This window comes from Octopus bimaculoides, chromosome 2 (genome assembly GCF_046866305.1).
Source record: "Octopus bimaculoides isolate indiv1 chromosome 2, ASM4686630v1, whole genome shotgun sequence".
NCBI lineage: Eukaryota > Metazoa > Mollusca > Cephalopoda > Octopoda > Octopodidae > Octopus > Octopus bimaculoides.
In genome coordinates, this window is record NC_142929.1 from 167,874,918 (window position 1) to 167,902,417 (window position 27,500).

The following is a 27,500-nucleotide window of genomic DNA, read 5'->3' on the forward strand; positions in this document are numbered from 1 at the left end:
TTTAATAAGCTAACGAAAAATAATCATAAGGTGAATAAAACTCGGTGTCATCAATGACTAATATTTTAACTATTTCGTCAAATACGGTAGACTGCCCCCGACATACACTTCGGAGATTTCCACGCACTTTCTATTGATAAGAGAATCTTCAAGTGAATGTTCAACGATGACCATGTTTAAAAAAAGCACAAGCAATAATTGTATTTTAGAATAATAAATTATTCATTTTCCAAAATTACTTTTTGCCAAAATAATTAAAATAGATTGAAGTTAATAATAAAATGTAAATGTATAAAATGATAATTATAATGATGGTATCTAATTTAGCACAAAGCAAATTTGAGGAGAGGGGTTTGTTGATACCATTGACTAATGTTCGATTTCTTTTTTTTTTTCATGACATATCTATTTCTACTTCAGTTTTTAATGCTCATTGTATTAAATATTTTAGAGCAAACTTTGCACATATTTTAAGTTTGCTATATCGAGTCAATGCCCTCGGGTATGCCTTCAGAAGATAATGTGAATCTGCTCCAGTGATTTTTTTTCTTGAATCCCTACATTAAAAAAAAATGAAGCTGCAGTGCTTTTCTAGCAATCCAACAGTGTTAATGGATTAACTCCCTCCCGCCAAATGTTTCAAACCTTGTGTCTAAAGTAGAAAGGATTACATAACATTTTAAACTTAAATTTTCCATGTTTATGTTTAACAACAAAAGTTGAGAATCTGGGATTTCATAATTTTAAATTAGTTACGGAAAAAGTGATGTGGTATATATCAAAATACATCATCTCAAATAACAACTATTTCTGTGTTGTAATATGTGATTATATCTTTTAGCTTTTTTTTTACTTTATATTATTTGTTATCAATTAAATTGTAGTGGCCATAAATACCTCATGAACAGTTTACTCATCCTAACAACTAATATTGAAATTACTGGGGGGTTTTTTCACCACTTGAAACCTTTTCTGATATGTAACATTTGGTGAATGAGGAGGTTTGATGTTGCTGTCCTCATCTGCGTCTCTTGCTGCGAGTTAGATTCACCCGGAACCATTGACAGGAGAAGATCCAGTTTTGTTTCGAAGACGCCTACATTCACTCCATATACGTTTCACTGACTTTTTTAGAGGATATTTAAGAACTCTGGGCCCTTAAAACACAAGCTGTTGGCAGTGTTGGGATTTTTGGTATTATGCAGTGGCACCCCGTTCTGCTGTTTCTATAACTTTCAATTTTTGGAATTATTATATCTTCGTCATGAATTAACATGAAGTTTCGATTAAGTGACATGCTGTTATAAGAAATTGATTCCCTACCCTCACACATTAATTAGCAGAAGATTTATTGACATTACATTTAATTATAGTATATATAAAATGACTGAACATGTGAGATTATAGCTCATGCACTGAGAGTTCATACCTCTTTCATTGTAGGGGTACCGAAAAAGAAATCGTAATTTTGAAATGTTATTTTATTTATTGAGTATTACATGATTACACTTTATCGACGTCAAAGTATTCTCCATTTGAAGTAATGCATCGGTCCAGATGCGTTTTTCACTATTCGAGACGGCGATGGAACTTTTAATGCCCTCGTCACTTTTTCTTCACATCTTCCACATCTACAAATTCCGTAGCACCAGCTTTCGTCACCAGTGATGACCTTCGAAAAACTGTTCGGATCAACTTCCAACTGTTTTTTCAGTTCACGATGTGCATTCAGTCGTAACTGCTTTTGATCTTCCGTGAGCAAGCGAGGCACAAATTTTGCTTTAACTTTTTTTATTCGCATTTCCTCGCTCAATATTCGTTGGCATGGGCTCCAGAACACACCAATCATATCAACAAATTCGTCAATTGTTCGATGCCGGTCCTCTAAAATCAGTTCATGAATTTTCGTGGTGTTCTCATTCGTTCGTGAAGTCGACGGTCGCCCTGAACAAGACTGGTCTTCAAGCGACAAGTCACCATTTCTAAAGCGTGTAAACCACTCGTAAATTTGTTTTTCACTCATGGCAGCATCCTTGTAAGCTGTTTGAAGCAAGACAACTGTTTCGGTCCCCGTTGTCCCCAACAGAAAACAATATTTCACGGAAGCACGCTGTTTCTTCGCTTCAGCCATCGCAAGCATCGATGGACAAGGGAGAAGCACTGCAAAACAAAGATGCACCACGTGGCCGTACGACCCCACTGGACAATGCCGGTCGGCAGATTGATGCCTGAGTGTCTTATCAAGTGGCTTCTAGTGGTTTGTCCCACAGAGAACGTTTCCGGTTAATTTTGGGTACCCACTTGTATCTTTTAGAACTACAACATTTTACATGTCTCAGTCCAGTATTCCTGAAGCGAATCCTATATTGTGCTGATTGGTAATCTATCCAAGGGATTATTTGTCAGCCTTGCCTTTAATGTTACTGTATTTTGGAATACGTACTAGCATTTTATGATATATAAATGGATATTTAAAGCTTTGTTCTGTATCTATCAGCTGTTATATTAATATATTTGCATATTTGCATATTAATTTTCTTATTCAGACGTTACATAACAGTCAAGATAATAGGTGAACTATTTAAATAGGGCGTCGGCATTAGATTCGCTCCAGTGTTGTCACTATTCAAATAAATTTAAATTCAACAATGTAAAACTGATGGAGATGACTATAGATCCAAATGAAAACTTAGCATACTATTTGTGGCATGTATTGTATATTAGAATGCTCGAGTTTCTGAGCGTAACGTGAATCCATTAAAGCAAAGTCAATATAGTAGTAATTACGGTATCAAAAAATAAAAGGAATTCAGAGAAATGTTTTATTGAAAATAAAATAAATAAATAAAACAGATCAAATAACGCCCGCATTTCAGGCCAGTATGAATGCATCTCATCAATATCTGACATAATTAAAGGTTTAAACATTTGTTTAACATCAAAACAGGCATTAAGTTAACACGCTTTAAACATTACTGTCATTTAATCAATATGAACTATTAGGATTTCACATTGCCAAAATTTCAAACCACGTTTATTGAAACGTATTTTATTGAAAGGAATAAATTATTACAGCAGACTCAGTTCAATCCATGTAAGATCATAGCAGATCATGTATTTTCCATTAACTAACAAATATTAATATTTGAGTAGCGATCATTGTAGAGAAGTGTTGAGGATCCTGTGACAGAGGAATAGGCATATCAAAATACGCTTCCCATGAGTAAAACTAAAAGACATCTCTATAACATTGCGCATTATGACCTTTTATTCTTACGTATTCTTTTCCATATTCTATATTTCTCAAATTAATTCTCAAAGGATTTTTCAAATAGAATTACTCTGCATCCGAAGAAGGTTGCTACCCAATTATAACATCGCTAGAATCTTATCGATATCAACATTTTTCATCGTAGTCTCTCTCTCTCTCTCTCTCTCTCTCTCTCTCTCTCTCTCTCTCTCTCTCTCTCTCTCTCTCTCTCTCTTGTTTACTACTATGGTGTAATAGGTATTATGATGTATAATGTATCTAAATCTCTAAATACCTACCTACTTGTTCATTGCGAATTTACATTGTTAAATTATTGTTTATAGCACTTTAATGCTGGCCAAAGCCAATCGAAATGATTTGGTTCGATAATAGAATTATTGGGGATTTTGCTTCGAAACTGGGTCATTTCTTCTCGACATATCATAAAATTACTTGAAATTAATTGCATGAATCCACCCTGGTAATATAACGACACTTTATTCTAATTCTACAGTGTTTCTTCCACTGGAAACAAAACCTACTCATGGCAACTATTTGTATATAGGTACAGGAGATGAAGACAGCGTGAGAGTAAGTAACATGACGATACTTAGTTGTTTATTTCAAGGTCAACTCTAATAGAATAGCCCTAATATCAAAAGTTTCCCCATATTTTTATTCGAATTGTATATATCTGGCACACCATCATCGGTTACGACAACCAAGGTTCCAGTTGATCCGATCAACGGAACAGCCCGCACATGAAATTAACGTGCAAGTAACAGAGCACTCCACAAACATACCAACTCTTAATGTAGTTCTCAGGGAGATTCAGCGTGACACAGAATGTAACAAGGCTGGAGTAACGTGAAATGAAGTGTCTTGCTGAAGACACAACGCGACGCCGATTATTAAACTCATGATGTTAAGAACGTCAGCTGAATGCCCTAACCACTAAGCCACATGCCTTCACTATCCAAAGTGTAAATAGAACTATACTGCCTAATATGTGCTCTGTTATTTAGCAGGACACAGTGAGGTTATAGTCATATTTGAGTGCTAATTGTACACGTCGAGTGACTACATAGAGCAAGGTGAGGTGGACATGTACATATGTTTTTCCAGTATTTGTACGCAAATTTTTATCTGTAGGCTCGTACCTATTCTTAGAAAACACAATATCCTTAATTTTATAAATTCATTAGTATGCGCACAATCGCACAAAGAACTGTTAATTAAAATGATATAATTAACTAAATAGCTATAATATTTTAAATACTGAAATATCAAATATATTTCAAACTATTATTTGAATTTAATAAGATTTATTAATTCACAGTGAAAGCCCACTTTTTGCGTTAATTTAAAATATCGAAATATTGTGTTCCATATTCTGGCATAGATTTGGTTTGTTCTGTTGTATTGATAATATACCACGCAGTGAGCTTTGTTTTCTGCTTTTATTTTCTTCTTAGCTGAGCTACCAACATTTGCAGCATTACTTCAAAATCCCTCATATTTGCAAGAAAGAAGTTACGTTCACCCAGACCAAATAATTTCAAAATTAGAATCTTAGTGTGGCTAGTGGTATTGAGCAAATATGACCGTATTGTATCCTATTCTCTGACTTATCAATTTTAATCGCTAATTCGGCACGAGAAATACGACCTCGAGTCGATCTGTTCGAGTAAAACCCTACAAGGCGGTCCTCCAGCACAGCCGCAGTCAAATGACTGAGACAAGAAAAATAATATATATATATATTCGAAGGATGCGCATTTTTGTTTGTCCTGCCTACTGCGTGACAATAGGTGCTGGCTTCTATATATTTGCATGCAGTGTAATTGAGTGAAAGGCAGCAATAGCTCAAGATCTCAGCTAGACGCAGAAACAAAATATTTTTTCACTTTTGCTTATTTCAGTCCTTGGAGTGCGGCCATACTATAGCAGTGCCTTAAAATGTTTAATTGAGCAAATCGATTCCAGTACCTATTTATAAATCTGGTACTTATTCTCTCAGATCATTTGCCAAGCCGCTAAGTAATGAGGACATAAAAAACCGTTACGGATTTTCAAACGGTGGTAGAGGAGAAACACAAAGACGTATATATATATATATATATATATATATATATATATATATACAACGGACTTTCACACAGTTTTCGTGTACCAAATTCACTCGAAAGTTTGACCCTAGACTATAGTAGAAGACATTCGCACAAGGTACTGCACAGAGGGACTGAATCTGAACCCACGTGTTGGTGACGTGAGCTTTTTAACAGCACAGTCATATCTGAATTTCAAAAATTCAGAAAAGAATGACGATAACTCAACAGGGTGTATTGCCAAACAAATTTTTATTAGAAACCTTAGGTCACTTCCACATGGGCACGCAACATCTACACGATAAATTGTTGCAGATGTACAGATAATTTATGAACACCCTATATGTGTATGTGTGTATGTATGTACGTATGTATGTATGTATGTATGTATGTATGTATGTATGTATGTATGTATGTGTGTGTGTGTGTGTGTGTGTGCTTCTGTGTATAACTGCATTTATGTGTAAGATAGTTTATCGCTTAGTCACGAGTGCTCAAAACTTCCAAAGCCTTTAGCATAGATAAAGAGGACAGTATCCTTAAAGAAGAGATTTGGTTCAAGTGCTTGGAGCAGAGTGGGCTTCGCTAAAGCCATCGAATAACCAGATGGTGTTATCAAACAGAGTCAAGGCGGTGAGCTGGCAGAATCGTTAGCACGCCGGGCAAAATGCTTAGCCACGTTTCGTCCGTCACTACGTTTTGTGTTCAAATTCCGCCGAGGTCAGTTTTGCTTTCTTCTTTTCGGGGTCGATAAATTAAGTACCAGTTGAACACTGAGGTCGATGGAATCAACTATCCCCCCACTCTCTGAACTCTCTGAAACTGCTGTTATTAAACAGAGAGTTGAGTTATATCTACCCTCGAGGTAGTTCATAATGGGTTTTAAACTCGAAACACAAGCAGCTGGAATAAATACCATTAGTATCTCATCCGACACTCAAGCTAATCCGTCACTGTAGCTCAATACATATCGACACCGGAAGAATCGAATGCTTAGCTAATGTTTTTGGTTTTGAATTAAGAACATAAGTAGCTGCAGTAAATTAGCAAAATCTATAGAGCATCAGCTGATTCGCAAACGACTCAGCTAAATCGGCGCCTTTACAATTATCAAAATATATAAACAAGGTTATATTTTTAAAAATAACAGTTAGCAAGTGAAGCTGTATTCCAAATAACCAATTATTTGTAAACCATACTGATATCTATATTATTTATTGAGTGAAAATTCTGTAAAAAATAGCCCTATCTATGAAATTGGTTTCTCTGCCATCCTTTCTGAATCGTCTTGTAAACCTACAATATCTATCTGTTTTTCTGTCTATCTGTCTGTCTCACTGATTTTCCGAATATTTTAGAATACCTACGCCTATTTAACGAAAATCCTGGTAAACAAGGATGAGCATATATAAAAGGGAAAATAATCAGAACAGGTGGGTTTATATATTCTTGCTCATTTTTTAAGATTGTTTAGATAAATCTTATTCATATATTCATAAATACAACCATTCACCCTCAGCCATGCATACGCGCTCGCGCACGCACACACACACACACACACACACACACACACACACACACACACATACACACATACACACACATTAGGATTGTAGTTATGTATGTAATTAATTGTAAACCAGCAGGTGCCCGAGTTTATAAATTTATCAAACGTTTCATCATTGACTTCTCTCAGTATTAATTGGATATGTAGCTAAATTTCCGTTATCTCAGTTTTTTAGTATACATGCATATCTCAAAAAGGAGATTATCCATCATTGCATCAAATAAATAACAAGTAAATAAAATTTTGTAAGTTCTGATGCCGAAGGTTGTACTATCTTTTGAACCTAGAGCATACGAACGAAAACTGCTGATCTCTATAGATTCACATCAACGGCTATTACCCTCTCTAGAATAGTTTAAGTGATTTCTAATTTTTTGAAAGTTCCACTAGCTTTCCAAGTCGTTCGTTTAGGTCAGGCATGGGCAACAACTTTTATCAAGAAGTAGGTCACATGAGGCATGGTTCATCATCAAATGGTCGCATTACTAAAACAATCAAAAGTAATTTTTCGTTGCCGTGTCATTGAGCAAGACTGGTGGCAGATTGCCCATGACTAATATTGACCAACTGAAAATAAGGTATCGAAGTATTTTTTAAGCATATTTCATTGTATAAGGATTAAATCGGCAGATTAATTAAAATACCAAAAGGAAGGAAAATCAAAAACAACCCAACGTCATATGGACATAATTTTCAAAAGAAAACGCTTTTAGTTATTGCATTCTTGCGTCGGGTATGACGTCAGAAGTAATTCATCACTGCTAGCTAACACCAAACTAAAAGAGATCCAAGAATGGTAGGGTAGCTTCTGATAGTTTTCAAACTGATTTCAAATACTAATATCTCATATTGATATACCGTCGCTCGTGTGTAACGAATCAATAACATTGTCGAATAAGCGGCACCAGCTCTATATATCATTTATTTCGTATTGTCGACATCAAAGGGATGAAACACAAAATCAACTTCGGATAATCTGGATCTCTACCATTTCTGCCAATCGACTGGATTTCCAATTTATAACTTGACGTGTGACTTTTAGTCCTGTACATTTGTAATGAAATAATGAAACACTCATGTCTGGACGTAGACATTATATGCATGTATGTGTGTATATGTAAACTCTTCATATATGCATGTATCGTTCAGGATATGATTTTGTATGTATCAAGGTTGGTATCAATCTCTATAAATATATATATAAGGATATATTTGTGCATGCACGAGCACACACACAGAAAACACATTATTCTAGTTGTGTTCTGTTTCTTCCTTTCATTTTTTAACCCAGACACATATACACACAGGCACGTGTATGGACATTTACGTAAATATGAGAGTTGGATGCGTTTTAGTATTTATATCTTTTTGACTCTATATACGTGTCTGCAGGTACGTTTGCATATGCGTAAGCAAGAACACATTGAAATATACACATAACATAAAAATGGCACACACAAACACACATATACATATCCACACAAATACTCATTAACATCGTAACATACACACAGACACACACTCAGCCATTTATATATAAATTTGTACGACGTGGCTTTTGTTGTTAATACAATCTCAGTTTAATTAGACTTTATACTTCATTCTCTATGTAGCCACATTATCCGGTTATTACTGTCCATTGCCCATTCGTTTAATTATAACATCGAACCATTTAACGTATAATGGTTAAAACACTATTATTGAAATAAACCACTGCTTAATACTGACTACATCACTTGGTGATAAAGGCAACGATTAGTTTCATCGCACCAGCAGCTTTTTTAGAGATTCAATTAAATAAACAATCAGATGCCCGTTCATAATTTGATTCAATAGACATCTAAATAATTTCAGCAGTCATCTGTTAACAATTGCACAATGAACCGTGTCAAATGACTTTCGCGTGAAAATCCTGGCTGTCATTATGTACAATTCGTTTATTTAGCGATGTTCCTTCCTTCTTATTTATTTTCTGACAAAAAAAAAAGCAAATCAGAAAACAAAACAACAAAAACTAACAATAAAGAAAAGCGAAAAGAATAACACAAACAAAAACCAGGAAGAAAAACTTCATCAAAAATCAAGCAAAAACTGGCACTCGTATCTGTTTTCTTTTTGTGATTCACTGCATTAAGTGAGATATTTTCAACGCAGGATATATCTATGATATTATTCTGTAACGGTCTGCGTATGTAACGTTTTAACTATAGAACGAATTCGGAGATATAATCTATTACAGATATTTATTATTATTTATATATGTAAAACAATTGCTGATAACTTGATAAATATTAGAATTTAATTAATGGTGTGTGTGTGTGTGTGTGTGTGTAATTTCTTTTCTTTTCTCCAGTCATTAAATTGCGGCTAAGCTGGGGCACCACCTTGAACAATCTTTAGTGGAATGAATAGATCTCAGTACTTCTTGTTAAACCCTAATACGTGCTCTATCGGTCTCTTTTTCCGAACCGCTACATTACAATAACGTAAACCAATGCTGGTTGCTAATAGGTGGCAGGTGACAGACACAAACAGACATATGCACACATTCACAAGTATGTATGTGTATATTGTCCTTGTTCTTTTGCCACGTCATGCACCCAGTTATGTATCTATATGTACATGTAGATGAACGTATATACATACATGTACATATATATGCATATACTCATATATTGTTTATATATATATATATATATATATATATATATATATATATATATATATATACACGATGGGTACTTAAGAGTAACCGGAAACGTTTCCTGTGGGATAAACCCGTTGTAGTTCAGGCTTCAGCCGCTAGAAGTCACTTGATGTAACCCTTAAACATCAGTCTGCCAACCGGCTTCGTTGAGTGAAGTCATACCGCTATGTGGTATGTTTTTGTTTCGCAGTGCTTCTTCCCTGTTCGCTGATTTTTGCGATGGTTAAAACGAAGGAACAGCGTGCTTCTGTGAAAATCTGTTTTCTGCTGGGAAAAACAGCGGGTGAAACAGTTGTCTTGCTTCAAACAGCTTACAAGAATGCTGCCATGCGCAAAACACAAGTTTATGTGTGGTTTACACGCTTTAGAAATGGTGACCTGTCGCTTGATGACCAGCCTCAACGAATGAGAACATCACCAAAATTCATGAACTGCTCTTGGAGGACTGTCACTGAACAATTGACGAACTTGTTAATATCACTGATGTGTCCTGCAGCACCTGCCGACGAAGTTTAGGCGAGGAAGTGCGAGGAAAAGCTAAGAAGTTGCAGCAAAATTTGTGCCTCGCTTGCTCACAGAATATTAAAAGCAGCCACGACTGGATGCGTGTCGTGAACTGAAAGAACAGTTGGAAGTTGATCAAAACCTTTTTTTAGAAGGTCATCACTGGTGACGAAAGCTGGCGCTACGGCTACAACCCGGAAGCGAAGCAGCAATCAAGTCAATGGAAATACTCAATGTCACCACACCTCCCAAAAGCGCGTTAAGTGAAGTTCAGTGTCACTTCTGATTTATTTCATGGATACGAAAGGAATTTTCCCCACAGAATTTGTTCCTGCTGGTCAAACTGCTAACCAGACATTTTACTTGGCAGTTCTGTAGACGTGGTGAGACGAAAACGCCCTGACTTGTGGCAAAGTGAAGAGCGGTGGCTTCAACACGACAATGCGCTTCGCCCAACTCTTTGAGTGTAGACAGGTTTGACGAAAATGGCATGATTTCGTTTAACAACCCTCCCTGTTTGCCCGATCTTGGTCCCTGCAAACTTTTTCCGTTCCCCCGAACGAAAAACGTCCTTAAAGGAAGACGTTTTGCAGATGTGGAAGAGGTGAAGAAAAAAAGTACGGCGTGAAAAGGCATCACTTCGTAAGACTTCCAGAACTGCTTCGAACAGTGGAAAACGCGTCTGGGCTGATGCATTGCTTCAACTGGAGAATACTTTGAAGGTGATAAAAGTTTAAACATATAAAACTAAGTGAAGAAAATAATTTTCCAAAATTCCGCTTTCTTTTGGGTACCCAGACGTATATCTATATATATATATATATAATAATGATAATAAATGTAAATAATATGTGTGTGTGTATATATATATATATATATATATATAATGAATATATATAATAATAATATAATTAGTATATATATATATATAAATATATATATATATATATATATATATATATATATATATATATATATATATATATATATATATATATATATATATGCATATGTGGGTACAGGATGTCACCAACAACATGAGGTACGGAAACAAACGAGTTAAATACGCAAATAACAAGAGAATAAGATGGAGAACAGGACAAGTAACACGGAAAACAATCCTTCATCAGTTGGCGGCTGTCTATCTACTCCTAATTTCGAGCAGTGTCTGTGTGTGTACGCGTGCGTGCGTATACACAGAAGAAAGCCTAAAAATAATGCTAAATTCTGTTTTATGTTAATGTTTAGTCCATAGCCTGTTGTAACTCTGCTGACCTATGATCAAAAACATTCCAGCCATGATCTTCGTATCTTTCGTAACAGATACTGTGTTTCTAAGACTACATCCTGTAACGTGTCAGTTTCTTTTTAAAGTTGATAGCTTGTGATTTGAAGATGTGACGTCTACTAGATCGATCGATTACAGAGAGGTCCCGTCGTTAGCACGTGACCTCTCCCTTGTAAGTTAGCAGAAAGTCGTGCTTTGACACAGATTGAATATTCGGTTGGTGAATGTCACTTCACTTCAATTGCAGCAGAAAACCGAAGTTTTCGGCCATTAAAAGCATATTTTTTTACGTTTATTAAAGGGTGGTTTGTGTCAAGTTGATACGTTATCAGCTCTAGCGTTACATAACCAAATATGTTACATTAGCTTTTTGATTCTGTATATACATTAAAGAATTAAAGTTATTAGCGCAGTAGCCCTACATTCCTGATAATAACAGGCTTTCATTTAAGATTAAGTTGCTCTAAAAAGCAAGATTTTATTTCATTCAACAATATAAAGAAGACAGTCCAAAGTTTTAGATGTTCTTAACCAACTATATCATTACTTATCCGAGATGCCTCATTGAAGAACCTGTGAGTACTACATTTTTATGCTATTATTGGAGAGGTGAATACACGCATTCCAATTTCGCATTGCCTTTTCCATATGCTCGGGAAGTTTTCGTCTTCGAGTTAGATAAATACTTCGTAAATTCAACCAACTATTCAGATCACAATAAAGTTTAGAAAACAACTTTAAAAAACAATAATAAGTGTCAAATCTGAGTGGACTTCCTACATTATTATTGATTTAAGACAGATAATAAAATTAGGAGCTGAGTAGATCTTTTTCTTAATTTTGCCAGGTTTTTCAATTACTGAATTGAAAAATTAATTGTGGGATTTACGATTGGCAAGAGATCGGGGAAAATAGTAAAACTTCTGTTGATTGGGATTCTCCCGAACCTCTAATTTGATAATTTTCTAAACTGCATAATTTCTAAGAGTTGTTTTCTGTTTTCTGTCCTTTCAGTCAAATGCATGAAGTTATTTTTCTCTCTCTTGAAAAAGTCCATTGCTTTTGCCTGTAAATGTAAACATTTCTGATATAAGCCTAATTTAATTTCCTTCATTTCTGCCTGAAAGTTTAAAATTTTTAATTTGATTAAAACCTTCAAGAAATGCTAATTTTAATCGGTTTCAAAGCCTGTCGATCGATATTGTTAATACTTTTATTTGTAAGGTATTTCCAAACAAAACAGTTGCTAATATGTTCAGTTGCACTTAATTAAAACTAAGCAAATATTCACAGCATTAATCTTTCAGGAAGAATTTCATGAAAGATGAACAGTGAAAAGAAATGCTATATTATATAGCTTTTATATAAACCTGGTAGTAAGAAAGACAGAAAGAAGGTAACTTTTTTTGGTAATTAATCGAGTTAGTAGAATTACTTTCGTTTATGTTTAAATTACTCTATTCTGATATATTTTATTCACTTAATTGACAAAATAGTATTAATTCTTTAGCGCTATCTCTAAAAATTGAAAAAAATATATATTTGCATTTTCTACACAACTGTATGCACCTATTCATGTATCTATATATTTTGTATCTAATGAAAGCTCTGGAAAATGAGTCGCTAGTGTATAATCTTGTAAGAGTTTCTTCAAATGTTTCAACAACTGCACCACTGCCAGTGCTGTGTTCCTGAGGTGTTTTGTAGTATTTTCTTTTGTAGATGTAGAATTTATGTTATGAGTGAGGTGTGTACCGTTGGAAAGTTTGAGTTTTTTTTTATGTAGGATATGAACGGTGGCGCAAAATTTTTATGGACAGTGTGCGTGACGTCGTTTACTCTAATATTTACGTACATGTTTTTCATGTCTTTTTTTTATCGTAACTAGCTGTCCAAATGATTTTGCTAACATTTTCACTTCCCTGTTCACATCGAACTTATTTCAGTTTCAACGTCTGTGTAATTGGACAGTTTCTTCAAGTTTTTCGGTACAATGTTTTTGTCAAAAGAGTGTGTGATGTCTGATAGAGTACAGAGACTTTCCTTTCACTCCTTGGAAGGTAGATTTTGTCAGTTTAAAAAAAAACATGGCTCATAATTGCAGCCGACTCCCTGTACCAAACCTGCTTTCAGCTTAATGGATTGACATATAGGTGGGCATGAATGGCATATGACAGAGTATCCGCAAATATGGTAAATCCTTTCCTTGCACTGGCTGCACCTGAACTTCCTTTCTGATAAAGTTTTTTATTGTTGTTTATATCATTTTTATTTTAAACCAACTGATCGCATTTTCAGTCATAATGTTTAAATATAAAAATAAAGAAGAAAGAAAAAAGAAAAACGGGAGTTAAGTGGGAGAACATGGAGGGGAAATGGGGAATGGGTCACACACACCAGAACAAATGGTATGCTCAGTGGAACCCCGCAGTAATGACTGCGATGGTATTGCCGTGGAGGATAGCCAGTGTGTGACAACACAATAAATGAAAATTTCTCTCGTCAATCTAATAGATTACAGCACTGGTATATACGTGTGTCTATATATTCGACGAATACAAAAAACGGTAATGAAAAATGAGCTTGAAATATAAAGAAAAATTGCATTTGAATATCAATTAACCAGCTTTATTCGTAACTCAGTATAAACCAAGAATGATTTTGCATAATTAAATGCCAGACAATATATAATTAGACCTGAATGGCATTCATTTTATAGACATTTAATGGTTGTTTATTAGTAGGATACGCATTTATATTAGCTCTAGAACTCGAAATGTATGGAGTAATGTCCTTAAAGTTCCAAAAAGTTATCAAAGCTCCAAAATTATAAATGAATGTTCGAAACATGCGTGCGTATATCAGTGTGTGTACGTGTATGCATACGTACGTACGTACGTACGTACACACATACATATATACATACATACACAAATACATACATACATACACACACATACATACATACATACATACATACATACATACATACATACATACATACATACATACATACAGGTGTTGAATAGATGAAAGCGTGTCCCACAATATATAGTTTTATTTGTCCAATCTTGGTATTCTTCCCAACCGAAATTGCTTTTGTAGTTCATTCGTCTGATGTAGATAAAAGAGAATTAATATCACGTATTACCTGGAGCCGTTCAGCCGGCAACACACGTGATCCATTATAGGCGTGTGGTATTGTGTTAACATTAGGTATCTGTATTTGAAATGCCCTTGAGAGATATCAGCAGCGTTTCTATCATTCTAGAATCTCATGTAAGATAGATGAGTAAGTGAAGAGACGGGGCTGACTTTTCACTCCTAACGCAGGAATGCAATTATTAAAGGCATTCTTCTTTGAAAACTATGTTCCTATGATGTTGTGGTGCCTCTAGTTTTCTTCACTTTCAACATCTTAATTAATCTGATGGTTTCACCATCATACAATGAAACATGCTTGAAAATATTTCAATTCCTCGTTTCCGTGTGGTCTAGACAAATAGCGTAAAATCTGACACTGCTTGTGTGGTTCTAAAACAAGCATTAACCACTGGTGTGAATCTATAGATATTGGCAGGTTTCTGGCACCTGCTCTGGGCTCCTAAGAGAGCATGGTAATATCACTGGAGCCTCAAAAACCAGTTGTCCATTAATTATGTATTACAGAGTGATGCAGCTCGTGACGATACATGCACCATATATATTTTGAGAGTATTCTCTCATACTAATCTTTAATAAGACAACGAAACTGCTGAAGCAATAATTTCAGAGCAGTGGCAGGACGAGATACAAACCACCGTTCGTTTCAGCTGGAAGTTCGACAATAAACTCGACATGCAGTAATGATTTAGAATAATTGTTTTTCAAATAATGAGTTTAATATTTGAATGTTTGTTAAACATTTTTAACCGAACGTTTGTGTGTGTGTGTGTGTGTGTGTGTGTGTGTGTGTGTGTGTGTGTGTGTGTGTGTGTGTGTGTGTGTGTGTGTGTGTGTGCGTGCGTGCGTGCGTGTGTGTGTGTGTGTGTTTGTGTGTGTGTGTGTGTGTGTGTGTGTGTGTGTGTGTGTGTGTGTGTGTGTGTGTTCGTGTGTCTGTTTTATTGAAATTTGGCAATTTACCTAGAGCTCTACCCCATTGCTGCGCTGTTCACAATATTCGTGAAACACCCAGATGGAAAATGAGAAGACAGCCAACTTTTGGTACAATATTTGAATCCACTCTACCAGTGCATTGAGTTCTATTATAGATAGTGTTTGAACAACTTAAAACATATTTCTAATATATTTTACAACTCTTTTCATAGATACAGAATCAGGGTGACACAAGGGTTGAAAATTCTGTACATTTTGAATGAAAGACCTGAGATAAGTATAGAGATTCGCTCTGTTATTGAGTACATACATAAACGTGAACACAAGTAATATTGTTGAAACTTTCCCATCAAAACTTCTACCTAGTGTGAACATAACAGGCCGGATATCATTGTCTGGGACAGACAAGAAAAGGTATGTACCGTCATAGAGATCAGCTGCACTGCTGATGTGAACAGTTCTTCAGAAATCAAAGCGAAAGAGGATAACTACGACAAATGCTTCGAATTTTTTAGCTTCTTTACCCAATTAATACATCCACATTCATATCAATAATTGGAACACTTGGTTTTTATTAGTAAATGCCTAAGTGACAATCTGGAAAATCTAGGGTTTTCAGAAGAAATCAACCTATTAACCCACATATTACAAGTACGATATCTTAGTGGATCGGTCAAGAACTTTTAAAACTTTTATTTACATTCTAATGAGAGAGCTGTGTATCTTTGTTAGAACCTATTTACTTCCTTACAAGGAGACTTCGAGCAATTAAAACTAGAAGACAACATACATATACAAAGTTCGGACAAAATAATGGAAGCACCACTTACTATTTAACTATTTTTTCTACTGTCAATATGGTAAATTCAATACTGATTTGGTTTTCTAATGCATTATGTATGGCTTGAACTTCATCATACAGCCTTCTATTTTAACTGTTTTTCAGATATTTATATCTAAATAAGTTAAAATGCCTGACTTAACTGATTTCCAAAAAGAGTAGATTGTTAGAGCGTAGATGGCTGGAACTTCAGTTGCAACAACTGTTTCGGAGAAAGCACTCACTAAAGACAGTTAGCATTATTAAAACCAATGTAAAACCAATTCTGGCAAGCATAAATCTAGAAGGAAGGCAAACCTCACCGAAAGGGGCCAGAGAATAATGAAATGTTTTGTATCTTAAACCATCGAAATATTGAAATAAAAGAGACAGCACAGCTAAACCACCACCTCGCTAACTCTGAATCAACCAAATCCGTTCGTAGTGAGCGCTATAAGGTTAGCTACTAAGGGATGGCTACAATTGCTAAACTTCTTTCATCCCACATCAACATTGGTAAATGTAAAAAGTGGTATCTAGACTATCACATGTAGTCGGTAGCTCAATGAAACAATGTAACTTTCTCTGACAAACCGGAGAGTATTTATGTCTGAGGGCAGCCCAAAGAAGCTTTCAACACTGATTTTTGTTTCGTACCTGAAAGCATGAAGATGCTTCCATAGCGTTTTGGGCAGCCATATCATGGAGTATTCTTGGAATTTTAGTTGTTGCTCAACATGGCAGAGTTAACATCAGGGTTGTACGAGATTTTTGATTGATTATGTCCATGATACAAAAATTGTTCCCTGGTGATAGCACAATTTTCTATGACGTTAATGTACTGATTTACTAAGCTAATGTTATTCAAAATTTGGAAGAGCACAAAAATGAAGTAGACCATTTGCATTGACCTCTACAATCACCGTATTTCAATATAATCGAACATTTATGGTGCATGTTCGAGTAGCCAGTAAAAACAGTTTTCTTCGCAATAGTTGCTGAAGGAGCCAAATCAAGATTTACTTGAAGAATGGCTCAAAATTCCCCCTAACAACCGTTCAGAACTTGAACGAGAGTTACGTTGCGTTTTAAAGCTGTAATTGATGCTGAAGTGAACCAATCCGCTTGAAATATTAAAACTTCCATTAAACAAAGTGTTCCATATAATATATGTATGTATATGGGTGTATATATGTGTATATACACGCATACACTTCGATATATATATAAAGAGAGAGAAAGATAGACAAACTGACAGACAGATAAGGGTATAATTATATATATGAATTATGTAAACAATCTTGAATAAAAGGAAAGAAAATATAACTACTTGTGCCTCTAACCTTTACAAATTCCCTTTTTACATTTGTAATCTATCTTGTTTACTTGAATTCTCAAGTATATAAATTTATAAATCATTGATATGAACCGACAAACCGAAAATAAACGGATAGATAGATAAATAGATAGATAGATAGATAGATAGATAGATAGATAGATAGATAGATAGATAGATAGATAGATAGGATGTATGCACACAGAGTAGGGTATGTTGTAGATAATGTTATCATTTAGGGAATTTTCACACAATAATACAAATATTAAAATAGTTTACTATCTTCTAAATATATGGATGAGATCTTTACTCGAGAAATATTATTAGCATAATACACAAGTGCTGCTTATGTTTTCCCAGGTGACAACTATTGTTCGCTCACAAGTACCTGTGATTTTCGCCTGTCATAAACAGAGCAAATAAACAGAGTAAATAACAAGGCAAGACTTCTGAATTAAAGGAAACGATTGATTAAATTCTATCTACCCAATTTCATTTATAAGGTTTGGATTGACCCAGTCCATAGTAAAAGATACATGCTCAGGATTTCACCCAGTGAGACCAAACCGAGTTCCTCGTGATTACAAGGCGAACTTCTCTGTCATTCGGCCCTGCTGCGAATACCACCAATTTGGTGGGATGGGAGTAGTCAATTACATCAACCCCAGTGTTTCACTGGTACTTAATTTTTCGACACTGAAAGGATGAAAGGCAAAGTCGACTGCTGCGGAATTTGAACTCAGAACGTAAAGACACACGAAATGCCGCTAAGCATTTTCCCGGCGTACTAACGATTCTGCCAGCTCGTTATGTTTACACTTTGAATTCCAGGATGTTTGAGTGCATTCAATTCTACCCCAGTGATGTTGTTTATAAGAATTCTGCATTTGAGCTGCGTAACTCAGAGGAATGGTTAGTAAGGTCAGTAGCGAAATGTATCTCGTTTCTTTTTATTTAAAAAAAAACTTGCTTTCTAGCTTCCAAATGTCATATGTGATATCTATATATATATATGTTATATGTTATAAGACCACACTCGCTATGAAAGGGTCTGTCTCGCCTGATTTAAGAATAATTTCTGTACTAATACCACATTTCGTCAATGATGACAAATTTCTTTTGTCCAATAAAAAGTGTTTTGATGCTGTTAGCATTGTTTTTCAGAATTTGTAAAACTTTTTTGTTGTGTTTACAGTTAATTTTCGTATATGAAACGGCTTCTTTTTTATTCGATTTTGTGCGCTATAACACTGAAAAGGGAGATATCAATGGTACTTCCTGCTTTTATCGTTGTTGTTCGAGGTACAGTTCTTTATATTGTATAGTCATGTATTTATCTGGATTTTTTACAAATGTTGTTTTTTAGTGATGTTCGTCTGGGTATTGTGACATTCATTCATAGGTGTTTCAGGGTCTGCTTTGTGTAGATTTGCAGATATTGTTGTCTTTTAACAACATTTTCACATATAAGAACTGTTCTTTTGTGATCATTACACATCGTATGCCCGGTCCTCTAACCGTCACCGCACTGCCTTCTTTTTTTAGTATATCATATTTGGTATTAGTATTCCTTTGAACTGAATATTTAGTCATTTATGAAGAGGCCGGGATAATATTTGGGGATTATTTAGCGGTAATATTTTCAAGTTCAAGCGACTAACCGAAGTTACCTCATCTACTGTTGTGCTTTGAATAAAATAGATTTTATATAATTAATGGTAAGCCGTCGAAAGGGAAAAGTATGAAAATTAGGCCACGGCCTTAGTATAATTGAAGACTGTTCTATGTAACAGGTGACATGTGCTATTAACTAGGAAGGAAAACCTGGAACGTCTTCAGCCAAGAACGGTTAACAAGCCGAGGAATAGTCTGTCAAGGGATTTCTTTGTCTTATGAACTTCATTAGCTTACATCTGTTTCTGCAATAAGATGCAGTCAAGCAACTATGAGTTCATTACATCTTATAGCAGAAACAGGTATGCGGTAATGAATTTCCTAAGATAATCATTTATTCTCTTGTCATCTCAAATACAAATATATATATATATATATATATATATATATATATATATATATATATATATATATATATATATATATATATTCTCTTTCAGTTTCAGTCCAACAACTGCAGCCATACTGGAGCACCGCCGTTTACTTTGCCACACTTTCATTAAACCTCCTCTTATACGTGACATTTGGTGGATGAGGGACGTTGATGATGCTGCTCTCATCTATGTTTCTTTCCTTGAGGAAGATTTATCTGGAACTCTCGACAGAAGATCTAATTTTGTTTTGATAAAGCCTACATCCACGCCATGGAGGTCTCTCAGGTTTTGTGGGAGGATATTGAAGAGCTGTAGGCCTTTGAGGCCCAACCTGTTGCAATATTGGTCCTGTATCCTTATAGCAGTGTTGAGGGCTTTGGTACCATGTAGTAGAGCCCCGTCCTGCTGCTTGTGTAAGTGACAATACCAAAGTTTGGAACATTATTTCTAGGATTTTCCAGACCTATATTACTGCATATCTTTCACGCCTTCGCTCCAGAGAGTAGAGTCGTAACTCTCAGTTTTTTTCAGTAGCTGATATGGCGCATTGTGTCGATCTTCCTTGTGTAGCTTCGCTAGATCCCACGAGGTCCGTCGTCAGTTTTACGCTGTTTGGTGACCATAGTTGCGAGCGGTAATCCAGACGACTGAGAACGAAAGTCCTCCAGAGGACCATCATGATTTCCTTTTCTCTTGTTTTGAAAGTTCGAAGGATCCACCCGGCCAGACGTCTGCATTTTATTGACAACTTGGTAATTTGCACCTGGAAAGATGTCTCATTACTCATGTCGATGCCCAAGTCACGCACTGATTTTGATTCCGGGATTGGTATCCCTCCTAGGCCAGTGTATCCTATCTGTTTTTCACTGAGTTTCCTGTGTTGGTAGTGCATGGCTTGGAATTTTCCAGCATTAAACTGCATGTTATTTTCATCAGCTCACCTGTATATTGCGTCCGACTCACGTTGCAGATGCAAAACGTCTCCAGGGTTCTGTATCGTCTGAGAAACTTTGGTATCTTCTCATAGCTAGCAAGAGTAGCTACTTGAGCAGCTGAGGGCATATCGGAGAGGCCCACTATGAATAGCTGTGGCCCCAGAACAGTGTCCTGTAGAACACCACTCATTATTTGTGTTTTCTTCAAGGTGGCCCCATTGACCTCCACTACCTGACTTCTATCTTTTAAAACGTCATGTAGCCATTCTCAAAGTTTCCCAAATATACCAAGATTTCAGAGCTTGTGACAAATCATACCAATTTGCAAAGTCGAGGTATATCACGTCCACATTTGAGTTATTGAGCAGCTGCTTTAGCACCCAATGCAAGAGCTGCGTCAGGCAGCTCCTACCTGCTCGAAAACCATGCTGGGTGTCAGTCAGCAAGTCATTCGCTTCAAGGAGTGCAATTAAGATTTTAGCATCTGCTCTGCTTTCTTCTTTATGGATGGGGCATATCCTTCTCTCCTTTAGTTTGTCCGGGAGCTTACCATTTCTGATGAAGCTCTGAAAGGTAGCTGCAATGGTTTTGCAAGGACTCATTTGCATGACTTGAGGAGGATTGCTGGCAATTCATCAGGGTCAGAAGCTGAGTTTACATCTATATCATCTATAATTATTTATACATAGAGGGTGATTGAATATTAATTCAATTTAAAACCAAGTGGCCTAGCATATAAAAAATCTGAAAATTCAGAATAATTGTATTACACGTGTATAAGGAATGACCACTAAGTTGATGACCTCTTTCTAGCATATTGGATGTCCACTTAGTGGTCATCCCTTATACACGTGTAATATATATATATATGTGTGTGTGTGTGTATGTATATATATATATATATATATATATATATATATATATATATATATATATATATATATATGTATATATATATATATATACATACATATATACACACACTCACACATACACATACACACACTCACACATATACATATTCAAATATATATATACATATATATTATCCGAAATGTATAGTATTAAATATCCATTACTATACATTTCAGATAATATACCCACTCTGACAGATATGGGAGTGCATCTTTTCCTCGACTTATGGTCTCTTAGACGACTCACGTATACAAATATATATATATATACTCACACATATGCACACGTCCATACGCACGCACAGACACAAATACACAAAACGCACATCACTCCACATAATGTACGCACTGGGTACACATATACGCACACACAAATCCACATTGTTTTCAGCTCACTCACACATACATACTCACACACTCATCCCCCATTCATACATACATAACATTCTCATACACGCACGCGCGCGAGAGAACAACTTCGTTCGGCCGGGTATTGTAATTATCTCCTTTTCATTCAGCCTTCTTCTGGCTATTTCATCATGTTGAACTGTTAATCTCTGAAGAAAATTTCTCTCACCGATTTTTTCTTTCATTCTCTCTCTCCTTTTTTACCCCTCTTAATCCTTTTTGTGGAAGAGCGTAGACTCCAAACGTAAAAGACTTTTCATTCTTACCGAGCGTTAAACTAATACACTTTCTTGTTGTTCCTACACCTGTCTTCGTCTTTTGATTTCTGTAAATTTAATAATAATAATAATAATAATAATAATAATAATAATAATAATAATAATAATAATAATAATAACAATAATAACAGCAACAACAACAACAACAACAATAATAATAATAATAATAATAATAATAATAATAATAATAATAATAAGTGTATGTGTGTGTGTGTGTGTGTGTGTGTGTGTGTGTGTGTGTGTGTGTGTGTGTGTGTGTGTGTGTGCACACGTAACTGCTGTTTCAGCTACTAGGATTGATAGAGACACTACATCAGTAACCACCGACATTACTGTTGCTGCTACTAACAGCCAATTCTTAACACCAATACTACCAGTTATAAACAAAATAAAACTAATACTGCTAAAAGTGTTACTATTTTCAATTTATTTTTCCCTTCTCTTACAGCGTGACTAAATCATCTTAAAACGACTGAATCCAGTAGCATTCTTCGATATAAATATTTTCTTTCTCGTTGTCTTCATAAAGTTCTGAAAGCATTTCTTTTTCTTAATGTATGTGTGTATACTTAAGTTTATATGTATGAATATATGCATGAATGTATATACAGCTTTTTCTATGTATGTATGCATGTGAGCATATATTGTATTAGTGTTTTATGAGCCATTTAAAAAATACATATATTATATTATATTCACTTGTCTTTTATGAGTATTTTGTGATAACAGTATTTGCCATTAAATATCAAAGTTGTTCGATTTTGAAATGCAAGAATAATTTTAATAAATGCAACAATACTGTATTTTTACTAATAACATTCAGTGATATTTTTTTCCCGTTTTAAATCTATGCTTATCACTATCACTGTGACTGATCTAATATAAACAAATTATGCATGAAACAAAAGATGTTTTCTTTTTTATGTTTATGTAAATTGTAAAAGTTTGTTTCTAAAATGGAACTTGCGTTTTATGTTTATTTTTACAGTTCAGATTTCCATTTCTTCTATAAATTACAATGTTACTATGTGAAGGTGAAACCTATAATAATACATTAATGTATTGGTATCATAACTTTCAAGTACAAGTTCTTACGTTGAGATACATTTATAAGAAAACAGTACATAGTCTCATGAGTCAACCGTGTTCCTTGCTTGAAACCAAGTTAAATATTATGCTTTGAAAGAATATGATATCCCGTTTAAATATCTTCTAAGATGTTATTGTGATCGCAAGAACTGTTAAGCCTACTAATTTTCTGGCAACATTCCACTTCCCTTACTCCCCGTAAATGTGAATTTGAGATGTAATTTAGAGCCTAGGGAAGTGTCGGTGCCACTGGGCTTATGTGTTGATGACAGTTCACTTATATAAACCTTTTCGTAGTCACCCATAAGTCATTAAGAGCTACGAATTATTGTCTTGTAATTAGAGGGTTAATATTTCTATAAGTAGATTTGTATAAGTTTAGGTATGGAAGTGTGAAGGCTACAATAATGAAATCTTAATCTTCGTAAAAAGTAAATTTCAAATGAAGTAGATTGACTGTTATTTCCATTCGAATTCGTGAATTATTTTAATATTTTTATATATGTTATATATGATGTTGTTATGGGTTGCTTATTTATAAACGATATATAATATGGTGGCTTTGGCTCTGGGATATATTGATATCTATAATAATAATTTTAGAAAGAGTGTGTTGGTAATACCAAGCACGAATGCTTTTAGAGTTCTTATTCTCGGTAGATACATCGACCTGAAGTATGCAAAACGCTTGTATGAAGTTAATCTGAATCCCAAGTGAAAAGCAATGAACTCATTTGAAAATGTGCAAAGTTGTTTCTATGTAGATTAAGGATCGTCCAGTCTATAAAGTTCTAAATGCATTTTCTGCTGTATAGTTAAAAATTTTAAACGGATAGTTTTCTGTCTTAAGAAATAATGTAAAGAGACCATTAGGCCACTTTTCAGAAAAGAGAGAAAATGAGAAATGACAAGCTGTTTAGGACAAGATGCATTGTTTTAGAAATATAAACTAGAAATTTTCACAGAATGAATATGAATTGTTCATTTTCTAGCAAATGTATGTTCTTTAGAGATGAGCCTCCGATAAGCCAAACTTGCCATCAGATTTTCGTTCTAGTTTGTACGTATCTTAAGTTTTACGTTACCATTGATACCTTTGGAATTGTGTGAAACTGGCCTTATAAATCCTAAGGCTCAAGAAAGAAAAAAGAGTAATGGAAACGTATGATCCTATTATGAACTCGAGATATTGTTCCTAAGAAATACTATAATAGTCCAGCTGCTAGTAGTGTAGAATGGTGGAAAACCTCAAAAGAAGCAACACTATCCAGTATTTTATTAATGAAATATATTCTGTTTTGAATTTCTTATCACGCTCTTTTAATTTCTTGTCATGCTCTTAGGGACAGGAAAGGTTATCAGGAGGATTCTAAGCACTTGAAAGATTATTGAAAGTTTATGGATACCTAAGGTTACAGATAGTAACCTGCTACCCACATAAATCCTACCAGAAGTAAGATCGAATCTGAGTCAAATCAATAATGATGATGATGATGATGATGATGATGGTGGTGTTTCAATAAAAACACGGGTGGTTGCGTCACCTCATCCCCAGAAATGATGAAAGGCAAAGACGACTTCGACTGAATTTGAACTCAGAACGTAAAGACGGGAAAAATACCGCTAGACACTTTGCTCGGCATGCTAACGACTCTGCCAGCTCGCTGCCTTGTCACAATAATAATAATAATAATAATAATAATAATAATATGAACTTCTAACTTGTTGTCTCTTGAGGTCTCTGGGTGAGACTTGGATCCAACTTGTACAAATGCAAAACAAAAGTCAAACATAATAATAATAATAATAATAATAATAATAATAATAATAATAATAATAATAATAATAATAATAATAATAATAATTCCGAAAGATTTGAACAGATGGATAGAGGAAATAGACATAAAATCCAGTTAAATACAGCTCTAGAAAAGAGTTAGTAGAGACAGCTAGGATACTTAAGAGGGTTCTTGGCATCTAAAGTTACTTGTAGCCCAATGTTAGGATATTTTCTTTTCCAACAGTCTAATCAGTTGTGTGTATATGAATAATAATTGTGTATGTATATTTAAACGCATACATATATGTGTATGCGTGTAAGTGTCTGTGTGTATGAGTATGTAACATCTCTATACGTATATATATATATATATATACATATATATATATATATATACATATATATATATATATATATATATATATATATATATATATATATATATATATATAATGTGTGTGTACATATATATATACACTTATATGTGAATATCAGATAGTGCTTGTGTGAATGAATGTGTATGCGTATGGATAGTCATTGTTTCTCTGTGTGTATGTGTTCGTGTATATGCACTCACTTATACTAGTGCACTAATGAATATTCACAGTTTCCATTTTTTATTCAGAGTACATATGAAAAGAATATATGTGGCTCTACAGAGAATTAAATAGAATGTCCTACAATTAATGCAATATGAATAGAGGTTACATTGTAGATGAATTAGAAACTATTCAATTTAATATTTCATTTTAGAATATATGACGTTATATTACTGCAATACCTGAAGGAAATCAAATGTATAATAGGAGTAAAAAAATCCGATGGAGAATGTAAAAATATTTTAAAGGCCATATTGTTTTCCATAGCATTTGGTATGAAAGGGAAGAAGGAAAGAAGCAATGGAAGAAAGAAAAACAGAAAGAAAGGAAGGGAGCTATGAAGGAAGGAAAATGATGAAGAAAAAGAAAAAGAAATAAAGAATAAAACAAAGAAGGAAATAAAGAGAGAAAGCGAGCAAGCAAGAGGGTAAGATGGAAGGAATTAAGGTAACAGGCTATTTTCCAATGCAGTAATGTTTCAAATTTGAAAATATTGAAATCATTTACAAGAAATATTAAAAAGTGGCAGGATAAGCGAGGAAAATGAGTCTCTCCCCGTATATAAAAATTAAAGATTTGTCTTTATGATTAGTCAACAGATTTTGGCAGTGTGGTAAAAAAGTTTGGTCCTCAGTCACGTTTTTCCGGTTTTGTCCCCACTGCATTTAGAGCAAGTTTTTCATGAAAGGGAAATTACGGAAGCTCAAACTGTATAGAAGTCTGTCGTATGGGTTTACTTGTACTTGCGTGTTATATTTAATCTGTCTCCTGAGTTTGCAATATAGATTCGATTCGTGGCTGAATCTTTCTTTGTAGATGTAAAAATATAGAAACTAAAATGTTTAGTGGCTTATTTTAGAAATAGTATGTTAAAAAGTATGAATGAAAGGAAATCGACAAGGCTAAGTAGACGGGAATCTAACAGACAGATACCACCACACACGCACACACATGTCTATACACATAGATATAAGTTTACTCATTCCTAGACAAGTTTTAAAAGTGCCTTAGAGTGAGAGACAAATAGAATAAGATGGAGAACTATATGGAGAAGTAGAAGAGGCAGAGAACGAAACAGAAGGGAAAACATAGAAATAGACTTTAACTCCTTAAAATTGATATTTGAACATGATGGCAAATAAACTCTGCAATGATAGCAAATAAACTCTGCAATTGTGATGAAGTATATTCATGAACACATTGAAACAGCGTACTCGCTATTTCTTTATGTCTTTCATTCTTTCCCTTTCTGTGTCATTAATACATACTCACATACAGCGCGCGCGCGCGTCTTTGTATCTTTGTGAAGCACTTTTGACTCTTGCTAACATCCATATCTCCGGTAGGACGATAGAAGCTGTACAAAATCTAAATTGTTATGAGCAAGATTACAAAACGTAATTCTCTTATTATTAGGGGCTGATTTTTACGTAAACATCATAGTTCTTCGTTCAGCACAGCCTATATGCATTGGAAAACTATCACAAATCAAAATACTACCCGCAGTCATTCACAATACTGAGTGAATGACTATAAATTTTACACATCCAAACCTATGCATAACATTTTATGACAGACCTATAAAGCAAGTAGTAGAATTTGTCTATTTTACATATAGACTGCCCGCTTAACAATAACAAGAATTGCATAGGTATGGTAGATTTCCCCACAAAAATTAACAATTTATGAAATGAGATTAAATATCACTTAAAGCCAAATTAAGTTATTGTAAACATTTACCATAAACATTCTATTTAAACAGCATCCAGACAAC

General features: G+C 34.6%; 1 long non-coding RNA gene across 1 annotated transcript in view; it reads right to left on the bottom strand.

Annotated features, from left to right (window-relative positions):
* LOC128247122 (uncharacterized) overlaps nt 1-27,500 on the bottom strand; it is a 71,622-nt gene that overhangs the window by 6,798 nt on the left and 37,324 nt on the right. Inside the window, exon 3 of the long non-coding RNA XR_008263547.2 lies at nt 22,247-22,305. This is a non-coding gene — a long non-coding RNA (uncharacterized LOC128247122). The remainder of the gene's footprint in view (nt 1-22,246; nt 22,306-27,500) is intronic.